The 14,847-nt window shown below is 47.2% G+C and overlaps 1 long non-coding RNA gene across 2 annotated transcripts in view; it reads left to right on the forward strand.

The window, feature by feature from the left end:
- The window catches only part of LOC132354800 (uncharacterized), a 201,770-nt gene extending 190,886 nt beyond the window's left edge, over positions 1–10,884 (forward strand). For both annotated transcript variants that reach the window (XR_009499415.1, XR_009499416.1), the window contains one exon: positions 8,700–10,884. This is a non-coding gene — a long non-coding RNA (uncharacterized LOC132354800). The remainder of the gene's footprint in view (positions 1–8,699) is intronic.
- Positions 10,885–14,847: the final 3,963 nt, after the last annotated feature.

A 14,847-nucleotide genomic window follows, 5' to 3' on the forward strand; every position in this document is an offset into this window, starting at 1 on the left:
AACTGCCAGCTCCCCTTTTAATTCTCTACGCCATGTGACACTGTCAACAATTCCCTTCCTGAAATTCCCTTTCCCTGGGAGTCTGCTTTGTGATTCTCATTTGCATTGCTCTCCTATCTCCCTGGACATTTTTTTCTCACTGTCTTTTCCTGGCTCTTTCAAATTTTCAAGGAGGGAAATGTTGGCGACAGAGATAGAGAAAAGAAGTAGTTGGCAGTAAATAGTCCAACAATGTTTTGCCTTGGAAACAGCTAGAGCCTGATGTTAACGATGCCTGCTGTGATGTGGAATTGGATGGACGGTAGGCTCATGTGGGGCCTCCTGCCTCATTTGAACAGTGACCCCCACCCTCACCTCCCACCGCCTCCAGTAATAAATTCAGGCACGAGCTCAGCCAGTATTGGCCACATCAACGTTTCTGACCCCCTTCTGAGTTTCTGAGGGAAGGTTTTGTAGCTAAATCATCTGGGTCTCCCACATAGCCCTAGCACAGGGCCTGGCACGTAGCGGTGTGTTCTACTGATTGTGTCAAGTTAATACCTATCACATATGCAGAGGGGAAGGGGCACAGCCATGAGTTAAAAAGTTAAAAATCAGCTTCTCCCACTTCACGACAACCTTCAACCTATCTTTCCACTCCATCTCTCCTCCCGTCACCTGTCTGTGCTCCACTGAAATTGCTCCCGTGTTTTGTCCGAATGGCCATTCACCTCCCCACCCTCTCCCACCCCTTCAGCAGTCAGCTCAAATGCCGCTTCTTCCATGAAGCCTTCGCTGATTTTCCAGCCAGAAGCAACCGCTTTGCCTCTGAACTCCAGTAGCCCTCTCTCTGCATCTCTTCTGGAGCATTTTTTGTCTGTCCACTGTGTGTCATGTTACTTCTGTCTGCTGCTTATGTATTTCCTTACCTGATTGCCCATTCCTTGTCATGGGGAATTTGGTCCAAGTTTTGCTTTTCCCCAGTATTTAGCTAATGATTCGAAAAGAGTGGGTCCTCAGTAAATCTTTCGGTAATAAACAAATGGGGGTGGGGGCGGCAATCTGGGGAGAAATCTGATATGTTCTTGAAAACTCCTCTCTCAAGCTTGTAGTTTTGGAAGAGAGAAGAGTAAAATCAGTTTTTATTGAATCTGTCTCCTGTTTGCACAATTATTTTGTGGTCTCATTCACTGGGCCAATTATCTTTATGAAGATGAATTACGACAGGCGAGAACCCACTTGCCTGGATTACTGTGTGGTAACTGTGTAATTAGCGGCCGGCGTCTAGGAGGGGAGTTTGTTATTTCCATCAGAAAAAAACAAAAACACATTATGATCCATAAAAAACAATGAGCAATGATAATTTCATTTTTATTGGTCATTTAAAAACATTCACTGATAATTCTCCCCCTGTTTAATAGGCATATGTTTGCTTCCTTCAAAATATATCCATAAAATTGTTGCAAAAAAAAACCCCACTCTTACATAATCGTTCAGCCTTCTCCCATCATGAAACCTTAATGAAAGATTTTCAAAGATGGAAAGTGTAGAGTTCAGCAAGGGCATTAAACAAGTGGTACAAGTTACCCTGAATTAGCAGGTCTTTCCCGAGAATCTGGCTTGGGCCAGGCCCCAGATGAACTACTGCATTGTCCTCAAGCCAAGGGACTTTTCACACCTGAGAGGGTTTATCGTCTGTTTTGCCTTTGAATTAGAACTAGAAGAGTCCTTGTCACTAGTATCCCTTCCTTTCCATAGATAATCAAGAGGGGACTCCAGGTCCTTTCAGGGTAACTGGACTCCAGGGCCAGGCCAAAGGTAGACCCGAAACAGGTGATAATAAGTGTTAACTATATGAGCGAATGACCCTAGGCTGGCTGGCTGGCTGGATGAATGAATGTCAGATGGATGGATGGATAGATTCCACTGAATTGGATGGGACTTCCCATATCCCATTCCTTGTGGTTCTTGCAGAGACTATATATATATATCTCACTGCCATTGGTTCCCAGCTCTTATGGAAAGAGAACCAGAATCTTGAGCTCCCAGGGAGCTAGTTACAGCCTCTGGATCCACCTCTCAGGTTCAGAAAGGAAAACGCTTTCAGGTGTTTCCAAAACCACCTTAGGAAATTGTTTCAGTCTTCCTAAGTAGAAATTCAGTCCTCTGTATGAAATGTGTTTTCTTTTCCTTCTTGTTCCTTTTGGCTGTGCAACTTTGTTTTCCGGCCCCTGTCAGATCCTTGGCCTCTAGGTTCACTTTCCTATCATGTGCAAGGCCAGAAAGTCGCCATGGATGAAAATGGAGATTGAAAATCCAATTGGCAGCCTCTCAGAGGGAGGAAACCAGTTCATCGACCTTCCAGACATGCTGGTTTCTCTCCAGAAACAAGATCCACCAATTGACTCATGCTGTGAAGTGCTGGAAGCCTGACCAGGCTTCTCAGCATGTGTGTTTGTGTGTGTGTGTGTATGTGTGAGTGAAAGTCTGTGTGCCCCCATGTCTCCAGAATTCTTCCTGTGGGGGGGAAGGTGGGAGAAGGGAGGATGGAGAACGCTCTAGGGCTTGCCCCCCTCTTTCTGAGCATCAGGCAGGGCTGGGTGGCCGCCAGCAGGCCGGTGGGCCACACCCCAGTCCGTGTGTTTGCTCCTGGCTGAACCCCAGGTGAATATGGTTCCTCCCTGAGCTAAGCTTGTCTGCCATGTGCCCACCCAGCACCCAAGGTGTCTCTGAGACCAAGACACAGAGTATCCTTCCCACATTCCTGCACCATGACCTCCATTTTGCTGGCACCTGTGGTTCCCCACAAGCAAAGCCCCAGCTGCAGCCTGGGGTCTGCTGTGCCCTGGCGGCTCTCCATCTGCCCTTCCTTTTGTTTCCTACATCCCATTTGGCTTTCTTGGGCTCTGCAAACACTTTCTGCCTGTACCACTCTCTGACACTATGTAGCAGTCTTCGAACCACTGTTTGTCCCCGGAGGATCATGGGAGGGGCTGTGAATGAGCCAGAGTCACCCACCCCTCCTGTCCTGGGTGCAGCTCTAAGTTCCTGTCCTCCTGGGGATCATCACAGCATTGTCCTCTACCCAAAAAGATGAGCCATTCTTCTCTATATCCCTTAGGAATATGTCTGGAATGACACCCACTGGTGTGGCTTCTATAATAAGTGTGTTGATGGAATTTTCCCAAGTGGCAGGAGGGCCACCATTGGATGATGGAGGAAAATGCTTATGATCTTTGCTTAGATGCTAGGAAATGCCTTGCTTTAGTCAGTGGAGTGGATAATTTTTCTATATTTGTGTGATTTTTCCCCTCATTACTCATTTGCTCATTGATGTGTTTGATTATTCATTCAACAAACATTTCACAAACACCTAATGAAGCCAATGGGTCAGAGAAGTTAGCTCGGGAACTGGGCACCCTAGGTTCAAATGCCAGCTCCCTCATTTCCACACAGTTTTTTCAAACCCCCCATTCCTTATCTGCTAAATAGGAGTAAATATAGTATCTGCGTCATGAGGTTGTTCTGAGGGATTCAGTAAGATCACGTTTTAAATCCTCCATAAATGTTAGCTACTATTACTGTCATTGATGTTGTCATTGTCACTATTACTTTTAGCCAAATGTCGAGTGGGATGCTGGGAAAACAGAGATAAATAGCATGGCCCCTGCCCCCCAAAAGCTCACAGCCCAGCTGCAAAGGCTGATATGAAAAGTGCCAGTGAGGGTCAGTGGCAGAATGATTGAAGGGGACTGTGGAGATTGCAGAGGAGAGACCTGTGAACTCTGCCTGGGGACACAGAGAAGGCCACTCGGGGGAGGCAAGTCCATTCAAGTGGGCCTTGAAGGGTATTTAAGATGCTAACAGTCAAAGAGGTGAACGAATGACATTCCAGGCAAATGTAAGACCATGAACATGGGCAAAGGACAGCTAACCATCTAGGGTAGCTGAGCATCAAATGAAGATGACAACAGGGAAGAGGATGGTCATGTGGCCAGGTTACAGAAAGCCTTGAATGCCAAGCCAAGGCGGGGGCGGGGGGCATTTGGGTTTTATTCTGTTGGCCATGGGAAGTGATTCCAGCATCTTAAGCAAAGGAACAATGGGATCTGATCTTTGCCAAGGGTACAACTTGCCATTATAAAAATAAATACGTTCACCTGAGACTCTGAGGAAACGGGCCGGAATAAGCAGCCAGATTTTCAGCGCTTTGCCTGTGTGAGCTAGCTTCCTGCCACAGGCAAGGGGGCCAAGAAGAATGATGTCACGGAGGCTGTGGGATGCCTCGTGTTCAGAACAGGCAGCCAAATGACGCCTACCAGGCACCGTGAGGCAGGGGAGGTAAACAGGAAGGCATTTAGCACGACACCGAGCTTCCTCCAATCCCTGCGGCCCCAGTGGGCTCCTGGCAATCTGGGGAAATTATAGATGGGACACTGAGGGACAAAGCACATTAGAGCCAGATGGACCTGAGTCTGAATCCTCATTCTGCCAGTGTGACCGTGGGGACCAATTGCTTAACTTTGCCGAGACTCAGTTTCCTCATCTGTAAAATGGGAATCATGGTGACCGTTTCACACGGTCGTGGTAAGGACTCAGTGGGAGAATGTACGGGAAGTTTTAAGCACAACGCCAGGTATGCAGTAAGTGCTCATCAACTGGTAGATGTTAAAAGGGGCTTTGGGAACTTTGAAAAGACTCAGCACACAGGCCTTCCCCACTTCCCACCACCCCTTCCTCTGTCAGGTCTTCTTGCAGTTAACCCTCTGCCCAGGCTGCAAACTGCCCCAGGGCTGGCTGGAGAGGAGCAGGAGTGGGAAAGCACAACTCTCTGCCTTGGAGGGTATATGGTCAGAGAAAACAAAAGCATATCATGCATTTTTTCACCACTTTTCTCCTAAGAGGGTAAAATACACATCATACATCTTTTTCCCCCCCCAGAACCTTACAAATTTTAGCTGTAAATGGTAAAACACATCAATGAATTTCCCCATGAATATTTATTGAAATTTCACTTTTAATACAAAGCCATTTGAAAAGTGAAACTCCAAGGAAAACGCATTTTGTGCAGCCATTGATCTTAAAATATTTACTATGAATATGCTCATCCTAGAAATATTACACACTGCTTTTTTTTTTTAAATTATTTATTTATTTATGGCTGTGTTGGGTCTTCGTTTCTCTGCAAGGGCTTTCTCTAGTTGCGGCAAGTGGGGACCACTCTTCATCGCGGTGCGCGGGCCTCTCACTATCGCGGCCTCTCTTGTTGCAGAGCACAGGCTCCAGACGCGCAGGCTCAGTAATTGTGGCTCACGGGCTTAGTTGCTCCGCGGCATGTGGGATCCTCCCAGACCAGGGCTCGAACCCGTGTCCCCTGCATTGGCAGGCAGATTCTCAACCACTGCACCACCAGGGAAGCCCCTACACACTGCTTTTTATTATTTGTTCTGGATGAAATTGCAGGGATTTAGCCTAGTGGGTTTTTACAAGCTGAACAGTATTGTCAAGATGATCCTCTGGACGGCATTCAGCTAGCTTTCCTTCTAGTCCTTGATTCGTTGGTTTCTAGCAACTGTTCCATAGGTGTCTCTGGGATTCACAAACGGCTAGTCAATGGTGACTAGAGACACACCTGGAGCAGGTAAGCTCTGAAAACAGACAATTAGAGAAGCATGGACACTTGAGCTGGAAGGAGCGTAGAGGTCACCTGTCCCAATGCCCTCACCTATACATAATGGGCCCTTAAAGATTGGATGCCATTTCTCAACCCATCCACTGGTCTGGCAAACATGAGAAAGAGTGATAATCCCCAAAGTCCATGAAGACGCAGGGGAATAAGCATTTTATACATTGCTGATGGGAATATGAATTGTTACAGACTTTTTTGAGAGCAGGCCACCAGTATTGATTAAAAAAAACCTTTGAATCAGCAATTTCACTTTTGGGAATCTGTCCTATGGATCTAAAAGCACTCGAATAGAAATGCATATGTAGAGTGATGCTTTTTTCAGCATAGTTTGTAGTGGCCCTAACTAGAAAATGCCTGGATATCCATCAAAAGGGCAATGTGTGAATAAAGTGTTCTCTGATTCTGTAGACCGGTGGTCTCTAAGTATTTTTGATTGCTCATTTAATGATAGCATGCACCTCCCAAATATGGATATTTATTTGCATGTATGAATATCTTAAGTGTAGGATAAACAAATACAAAATAGAAATTTTAAAAAGATGAGATAAAAATAAAGAGAGATATAACTTTGAATACTTTTTCCTTGTGCCAATGGGGTGTATGCACCCTGTTTTGGAGATCCTTACTAGAGAATATTATGCTACCTTCCTAAAAGAGTGAAATTGAATTTTGGGGGCCATCCTTTGATTTTGCAAAAATGTGATTATACAATGCAGATTGTTCTTCCTTTTTATCTTCCACCAAATGATGCACTATATTCACGGATATAGATATATGGATATAGGTATAGAGACACACACACACATGCTTTTACATATTCATAGGAATATAGAGAAGAGTGTGAATGGATTACACCAGGCTGTCACTATTGGGACTATATTGGGGGCAGGACAGGAAAGTTTGAAAAGAAAGGAAATTGGTGGGGGGGAAGATATAAAAAAGACTATAGCAAAATGGGAAAATGTTCGTAATATAATGCTAAATAAAAAGGAAAGTAAAAGTCTACATTAGTTCACATAGGTAAAACATTAAATTAGCATATGATAAGGGACTAGAAAACTATATAGACAAATGAGGGTAGTGATTGGATTAGGTACATAACTTTTGTCTTGTGTTTCGGTTTTCATTTAACCTTAATATTAACAGCTACTGTCTCGTCTCCCTCTGGGGTATTTACTCCTAGGTTCTCCTTCTCCCAGGACAATGACATCACCCATTGTTCTCTCTGCAGAGACCTTGTGCATGCCGGCGCCCATGCTCCATGGACCCCACACTCCCGTGGTGTCGTTTCACACACCTGGCAGACAGGCTTGTGTCTCTCAGGCCCAAGTCCAAGTGACCAAAAGAGAGAATCGGATCACCCCAGCTCAGGTTAGAGAGTCCCAATGAACTCTGGCTGGGAAGACAAGGTCATGAGGTTAAACCCAGATGTCACCTCTACCGCCATGTTTGAGTGATAGAGAAGGGGACAGAATCTTCCACAGATGGATGCATGGTTAGTGGCCCAGACAGTTCTGGAGCCCAAATCCTGCAGATCCCAGGTCTGGTGAGCTTTCCCCTCCCCAGAGTTGTCTTATTCTCCACAGCCGAGGACTAGCTCAGTGATTTATGGGGTTAGGACATGCAAGAGGTATCAAACAGGGCATTTCTGTGGAAAAACAGCAGAGTAATTCACAAAAACAGAATGTGGGTGTTTAAAGGAGTGAGAATACATGAGTGTGTCTCTGGATTATTTCCATCTGTTGTTCTTCTGCAATCAAAAATCTGCGTAAAATGTTTCACTTATGGAATCCACTGTCCAGTGCAGCTGTCAGAGCTGAGGGTTTGCTGGCATCCTTTGCATCAAACAGCCTCTTCCTGGCCCCATGACTTGGCCTGACCCTGAGCAGCAAAAAAACCCTCAGCCCAGTGATGAGAAAGACAGAGAGAGAAGATTTGGGCAGAGGGTCCTTGGACGGGGCAGCCATGGTTGGATAAGCCCTGCTTGGTGCTCTGAGGGGCAGGAGACGAAGTCAGGTCCAGGATGCTTCCTCAATGAGAACTCAGTGGTGTCCGAGATGGTCTCACTGTCCTTGGCTACTGGGCCGTTTGAAGGGAAAATTGAATTATAATCCTAACATGCTTGGTACATCTGAAAATTTGTCATAGTAATTAAATGCTAATAAGGTGAGGGAGAATAAATGGATAGTTTCCTTAAAGATTACACTCCACCACCCAAGGTCAGGTGGAAATTATAAGTAATGTAGTGGTGTAGTCAGATCACTCCGGCTGAATAAATGTCACGATGAAGGCAAGGAGTCATTCCGTTTTCTATATTTGAACATCTCATTAGCGTCTGTGTCGTTCAAAGACGTATCGGGTGGCAGAAAGGTGACATTTAAGGCCTCTCATGGAAAGCCAAGCCCTTAATTATCTGATGGAGGTTAATGTGGCCACGGAACAGGGGAAGCCTGGGCGGAACAGGGAGTAATGGATTATGCTGAGAGCTGGTTTCATGGTTGAGCCCATGGAGTGGACCATCCCATTAGGATGTCTGGCCAGAGTTTTCCTGACTTGGTGGTTTCCTGCCAGGCTGAATGTGGGGACCAGGACAGTTCTCCTTGGTATCAAGAAGTGATGCCTGTGATTATAAGGGAGGAGACGGCAGGAAACGAGCCCTCACCGTTAACAGTGATGTAGGCAGGAGCCCCGCCAGCCTGTGGGTCTAGGGAAGCATTGCTGAGGATGTTGAGGGCTGTGGTGTGGCTCTGTGCTGGGGAGACACCCAGCGGAAGCAGCAGCGGGACTGACTGTGAGGGGACTGGCTCAACGGTAGAAGGTCCTCCACTGGAGTTGGCGGGCAGCTACGAAACGGCTCCCAGATGATCTCACCTTTTGGTATTCATGCCCCTATATACTCCCCTCCCCTGGATGTAGGCTGAACCTACCGACTTGCTTCTAACAAATACAATACAGTAAAAGTGATGGGATGTGATTTCCAAGATTAGGTTACAGAAAACTGTGACTTCTATCTTGTTCACACTCTCTTTAGGTCTTCTCACTTTCTCACTCTGATGAATCAAGCCTTACGGAGAAGCTCACATGGCAAGGAACCAAGTGTGGCCTCTGGCCAACAGCCAGCCAGAAACCGAGGTCCTCGGTCCAACAGCCCGTGGGAAACTGAATTCTGCCAATGACGACATGAAGGAGCTTGGAATTGAGTCCTCTCCCAGCTGAACCCTCAGGTAAGACTGCAGCCCAGCCAACTTCTTGGTTGCAGCCTCATGAGAGTCCTTGAGCTGGAGGACCCCGTTAAGCTGTGCCTGGATTCCTGACCCAGAGGAACTCTTAGTTAATGAATGTTTCTTTAAAGTTGTGGCTCTAAGCTATGCCTAAATTTGGGGGTAATTTGTCACATGCTGATAGATAATGGATACAGTGAGCTTTAGACTCTACAAGGCTTCTGGGCCAAGGACCTCCAGGCTGCCTAGGAGGCAGACTCTCCTTGCTCTGTCTCTGCATTTCTCACCCTTGCGCCATCTCATAGGGAGAAAGGCTCTACCTCACCTAACCTGGGAAGTGGGGCTGGGAGAGAAACCTTCATCATTTCCTGCCTGAGCCAGGGCATGGGAGTCAGTCCAGGGAGGATATCCCCTCCATCCTTCCCTCTCTTGCCACCCATCCAAACACACTTTTCCTCTTCTATTGCTCTCAGGAGAAAAAGGCAGGGTAAGGGGGTATTCTTTGTGCTATACCTCGGAGCCTCCAATAGAAAGGAGGTTTTTATTTAGAAGAAAAATGTTTTGCTAGAGGTTTAATAATTAAGGAATGAGCTGCAGATCTGGAGGAGGTAAAGAAGCTACCTGTCCCAAGGCAAACAAGAATGGCGTCCATTGGCAGTGGAGACTCCCATGGGGAGCAAAGGTGGGGTGACGCCATTAGACCGTTCACCTGAACATGCAGGGAAGAGCTTTTGACAAGAATCCTGCCAATTTGTCTCCTGTTCTTCTCTATGAGTCAGGAGTAGATGGTTGACCGAGAACTTACGTAACAGTTCAAAACAACTCTCCAGTGGAATTTAGGGGCTGCCCTATTTCTTCACCTTTTTTTACCTGTAGCACTGAATGCTTATAGATCAATCCAGTCCCCAAGCATCTCAACAGACGGGGGATGGAAAAATTCAACAAGTGTCTCAGCAACATCTCCTTAGCTCACAAATAGGAAGAACGAGGTATGATTTTCCCGGAAGATGTTATTTTCCTGGAAACTTTACAAGCCAAGTGATTTAAGATTTTCATGCATTCTCCTTCCTTCCACTAATGTTTCCTGTGCCTCTTGCATATCAGGTCCTGGGCTAAGGGCTGAGGTTACAAAGATAGATACTGTTCCTGTCTTCACTGGTTTAAAAGCCAGTGAAAAAAATACATAAATATAGCCCTTCAAGTGAATGAAAAAATGTTGGTGAATTGATTATCAAATTAAAAAAAAAGAAGAATGGAAGGAATAAACAAAAATTATTTTATATTAAGAGGATTTTATTTTTTCCTCTTTGCCATTTTGGAGGAGACCTGACGAAGATTGGCTTCTCAAGTATCCAGGCTCTTGTCACTTGTCGTGGTCAGGATGGCTGGCATGTGATTCCAAGGGGCAGCTGTCTGTCAGCAACTGGAGCGCACACCTGCACGAACACATACACCTAAACACACAGACTGCTGGGCTCAGGTCCGCCAAAGATGCTTATCTATTAATATCTTGGAGGAGCAGGGCCTTTCTGTTGCCTCAGAGGCTTGTAGCTTAGGATGAAAACTCTGGGCTCCTATCTTGTGCCAATTACGGTCCCTCTCTTTAACCCCAGTCCTTTGGAAAGACCTGCTCCCTCGGAGCGGATTTTCAAGTACTGGGGATGCTTGATAAATGGCCCTTAATATTGAACTCAGGTGCCTGCCAAAAAGTATCTTGGCAAAGAATTAGCAGTGAAATGAATGGAGTCGCTTCCAAAGGAGCTGAGTGTGCACACTTGCCTCATTTTCAGCAACTCGTTGAAGAGTTATAGGGATGCAGTACAGGGCAGGCAGGTGGTTTTGGGGAAGGAGCCCACATTCCGGCCCTAGTTCCCCCACCCATTCTCACAGCCTAACCTCGTAGGAAACCCGTTCCCATTCGCAGTCTCATTTTTCTTATCTGTAAAATAAAGGATTTGAACTTCGGGCAACTCAGTCTCAGAAACTAAAGTTTTCTTCCCCGCAAATGGAAATAATGTCCACCTCACTGAGGCACATGTGGGGTGACATCTGTGACATTTTCTGACCTGTAAGAACACTATTTTCTGTTATTGATCATCATTGGCTACATCATCAAGCCATGGATCTGTCTCAACCTGAAAAGAATATTGCGGGTACCGAAGACGCCTTGGAAAGTTCATTCATTCAGCTCATGCTTATGCTTCCAGCATCAGCTGGAATTGTTTTCATATGTTTTTTAAAAAACCTCAAAACTGGAATTGTTTTTATTTTTGTTATCAAGATTCCTCATTTTATATGAGCAATTATGTTTGTTATTTGGGTAGATATGCTCGTATTTCCCATGGCAGGGACCCAGATTTCTGCAATGTTTTTGCATAGTAGAAGTTCTCAGGAGGGCCCCAAATCTATCTTCAGTCACAAAAGGGAGCACCGGGGACAAATATACTCACATCGATTTCCTGGGACTCTTGACTCCCTCTACATATTTTCTGGACCTCTGTCCTGCACACTGTATTATGGTCAGACTTTCCAAGGAGAGTTTGAAGATAAGGGCCACATATAACTCCCTTTGTCCCTCCAATTTTTAGCACACAGTAGGGTTGAAGAGGTTAAGACAGAGGAGGGGAACTCTCAGTGGCATCATCCCACCTCTCTGCCAATGGCAGCGATTCTGCTTTGCCCCAGGCTTGCATGTCCCACTCAGCAAAACCAAAGTGGTAGGGCAAAGCATACCTACCCTCCTTTGAAGGCAGTTTACTGCCCATCAGCTGTTACCTGAACATGTCCCTCGAAGGGGGTCTCACACTCAATCCAAGTAACTTGTCAAAGCATTCCTTCCAACACGACATCATATTCTCCATGAAAGGAGTTATGGTAAATAGAACAGGACCACAGTTTTATAATCATCACAGATACTATCCCAGTCCTCTCATCTGTCAAGTGGAGATAATCACATAGCATTGGTTAAGGATTAAAGGAGACAACTTCTAGTGTGGGCTGGGCAATCAAGAGGAATGATTTTCTCGGGATATGCAGGTGACCTTATAATGTACTGACTTAAAAATGCTACTTGTCCTGGCTGACAGAGCACAGCTTCCTACTGAGGATTTCACACCCACCCCCATTCCCGTAAAAAGCAACTTCCTAATCTGACAGCTCATTCTTGTCCGAGCCTCCGTCTTTATCAAATTCAGCCATAGAGACGGAGAATGTCAGAACCCCAGGGCCTCTCAACCCAAGCCCTTTGTACACAGCTCTGGGTTGTAAGTAACGGAAACCAGACTCAACCCAACTTAAACAATAAAGGGACTATATTGGCTCATGTAACAAAACCATCCACGGGCAGGGCCAATCACAGGCAAAGCTAGATCCTGTACTTAACAGTGTCACCAAGGACCTGGTTTCCTTCCCTCCTGACTGTCCCTTCAGTTATCAGCTTCATGCTGGGAGTGGTTCCTGCCCCAGGATCGTAAGACGGCTGCCATCAAGACCCAGGATTACCTACTTCCTCGTTCACATCCAGCAGAGTGCATAAAAACATTCCCAGAAAAAGTCTTGAAATTCCATCTGGTTCCATTGCCTTAGCTCATATGACCATACCTGAACAAATCACTGTAGCCAGAGAGATGGGGTGTGGTGTGGGCTTAGTCTAGGTCATGCGTCCCACCCCAGAAGTGACGGTAGAGACAGCTCCAGCAGATCCTAACCCGCCCCTGCCAACAGACATCAGGGTCTGCTGGGAAAGGCAATGGGGGAATGAACATTGGGAATGCAACCAACAACCTTGTTCAGGCCAACTCGGCAAACACTGAGTGGTCATCAAGGTGGGTTCAGACCAATCAATTTCTCCCTAAACGCTAATGAACTACTTCGGAGGCATCACATTTTAAATACCTCCAACAAATTTCCAGCCAAAAGAAATCAAACTTCAGCCCCAAGAATTCTTGCAACCACAAAGATCAATCCCAGCACTTCCATCTCCCCTCTTGGGACCCCCTAAGAACCAAGTAGCTCCTGCTACTTTTAAGGGGAAAAAAATGCATTCTGGTATGCAAACATTACCGCATACTCATGCACTCAAAATCTAATTTTAGCTGTAAGAGACTTCATTATAATATGCTCACATAATTAAGCAGCTTTCTTCCCAGGGTTTGGAAGCCTGTCTATTCTTCTCTCTCATTTACACATCACTGGGATTATCAGAATGAGTTTTAGTTTTTTAAAATTATATATTTTGGTTTTTCCAAATTGATCCACAACGGGAGGTGAAATCCATGAGAATTATGTTTTAACACAGGTTTGTGTTAACTCCACAGCCTTACTATTAAAGTTGGAATCTGCAGACAGTCAGGGTTTCCCTGTTCTGGTCTGATTGGTTCCTGATGCATTTGTCACGCTTCTAAATACAGAGCCTCTTTTACTCTGTGGCTGGTTGGGACAGTATCCTCTTTATGGAGAAGCTGAGAGCTATAGATGAGACCTAACGTGGAGAGAGACAAGTGGACTTTCCCAAAAGGACGGACAAATTCCCTTCCTGTGCTTCTCAGGAGCTGGGCGACGGCTACTGAGAACCATCCACACACGGGGCCTTAGCACCTCCTTACCCAGCGTCTGGGAGCACGTGCCCAGGGGTCAGGGGCCTTGCTGGGTGGAGTGACTCAACACGATCTGGATGCCCCCTGATCCCATCATTCCACTCATCTGCGTGCCTGGCTAAGGTGCAAAGGAAACTACAAGGCCGTTTGAGCAGGTGACCCTCCACCTGGAAGGAGGGGAGGTTTCCGGGTACCTGGCAGCCGGGAACGGACTCACGCATCTACCAGGAAGAACGAGCCGGTGCCGCTGTTCTCCTGACCCCTGGGGTGATGGGGGAAGCCCAGGGGGCCAGGCCCTGGCTGCAGTCCTGGTCGGTCCTTCAGCTGCTCCACTGCCCTTCACAGACTCCCTGGTATATGAGTCTTCTCCCTGGAGGTCATCTGGGTGGCCAGGACAGTGAGGGCCAGAGCCAGGAAGCCGGTCTCCGGAGGAGGCCAGCTTCCCTATTCTCCATCACTCAGTGCTACGGTCTCCTACGAGACTTCAGGTTTGCTCTGGGATGCAGGTATCCCCTGGGCCCCCTTCCAAGGCAGTGTGGAAGCTCCTGGTGGGTTTCAGTTACACCTACAACTCAGGAGAACTGGCCTCGTCAGGGGCCGTCACAGACTTGGCCACAGAGCCATGCTGTATCAGTAATTGTTTATAAAGACCCTGGCGTTTCCAGCTTTGAGCTGAGCCGAGTGTTGCTTTAGGAGGGTCTAAAACAGCGTCGGCATCAGTGTGGGTCTGGGGGAAGCCTCAGGAAGAACTTGGAGGCCACCAGGAACAGATACTCGAGGCCATTCACTGGCAAAACCGAAGGCGTGGGAGGCTTCCCTCTGAGGAAGGGCAGCTCCGCCAGGCCTCTGGGCCCTGCCTTCCCCACTGGGAGTGGCCCTCAGCTCCCACTGCCAGCCAGCGAGCAGAGGGTCTGCCATACCCATGCCCGGCTTTCCCAAACCCCTCACCCCCTTTTCTCCTCCTGATGCACAGGTCAGACCAGCAGGCCCAGCGCAGGCCTGGAGAAGTTGCAGAGGGGCTCAGGGGCTGCCCAAGTTCAGGCCCGCCCACGTTCCTCCCTCGCAGGGGTCAGTGTGCAGCCGAGCTCTCCACAGCCCGCCTTGGGTCTCAGCTGTCCTGGGCTGTGCTCCTGGGCTCAACCCCACCCTCCAGACCTGAGCCCCTGCTCTCCGCAGCCTCATTTCTGAGCCCAAAACATGTAGCAGAGGGCGACCCAAGAAGGTAATTAGCATCGGCACCTCTGCCCCTCCCAGGCTGAGCACTAAGTGGCTGTAAGGAGAGTCCCTTTCTGTGTCCCCTCCTCTGTCCTCACCCACCCACTCCCATCCTCCTGCTGCACAGACTCAGAGAGACACACGCCCC

The sequence above is a fragment of the Balaenoptera ricei genome, chromosome 20 (assembly GCF_028023285.1).
Source record: "Balaenoptera ricei isolate mBalRic1 chromosome 20, mBalRic1.hap2, whole genome shotgun sequence".
In the NCBI taxonomy this organism is placed as follows: Eukaryota; Metazoa; Chordata; class Mammalia; order Artiodactyla; family Balaenopteridae; genus Balaenoptera; species Balaenoptera ricei.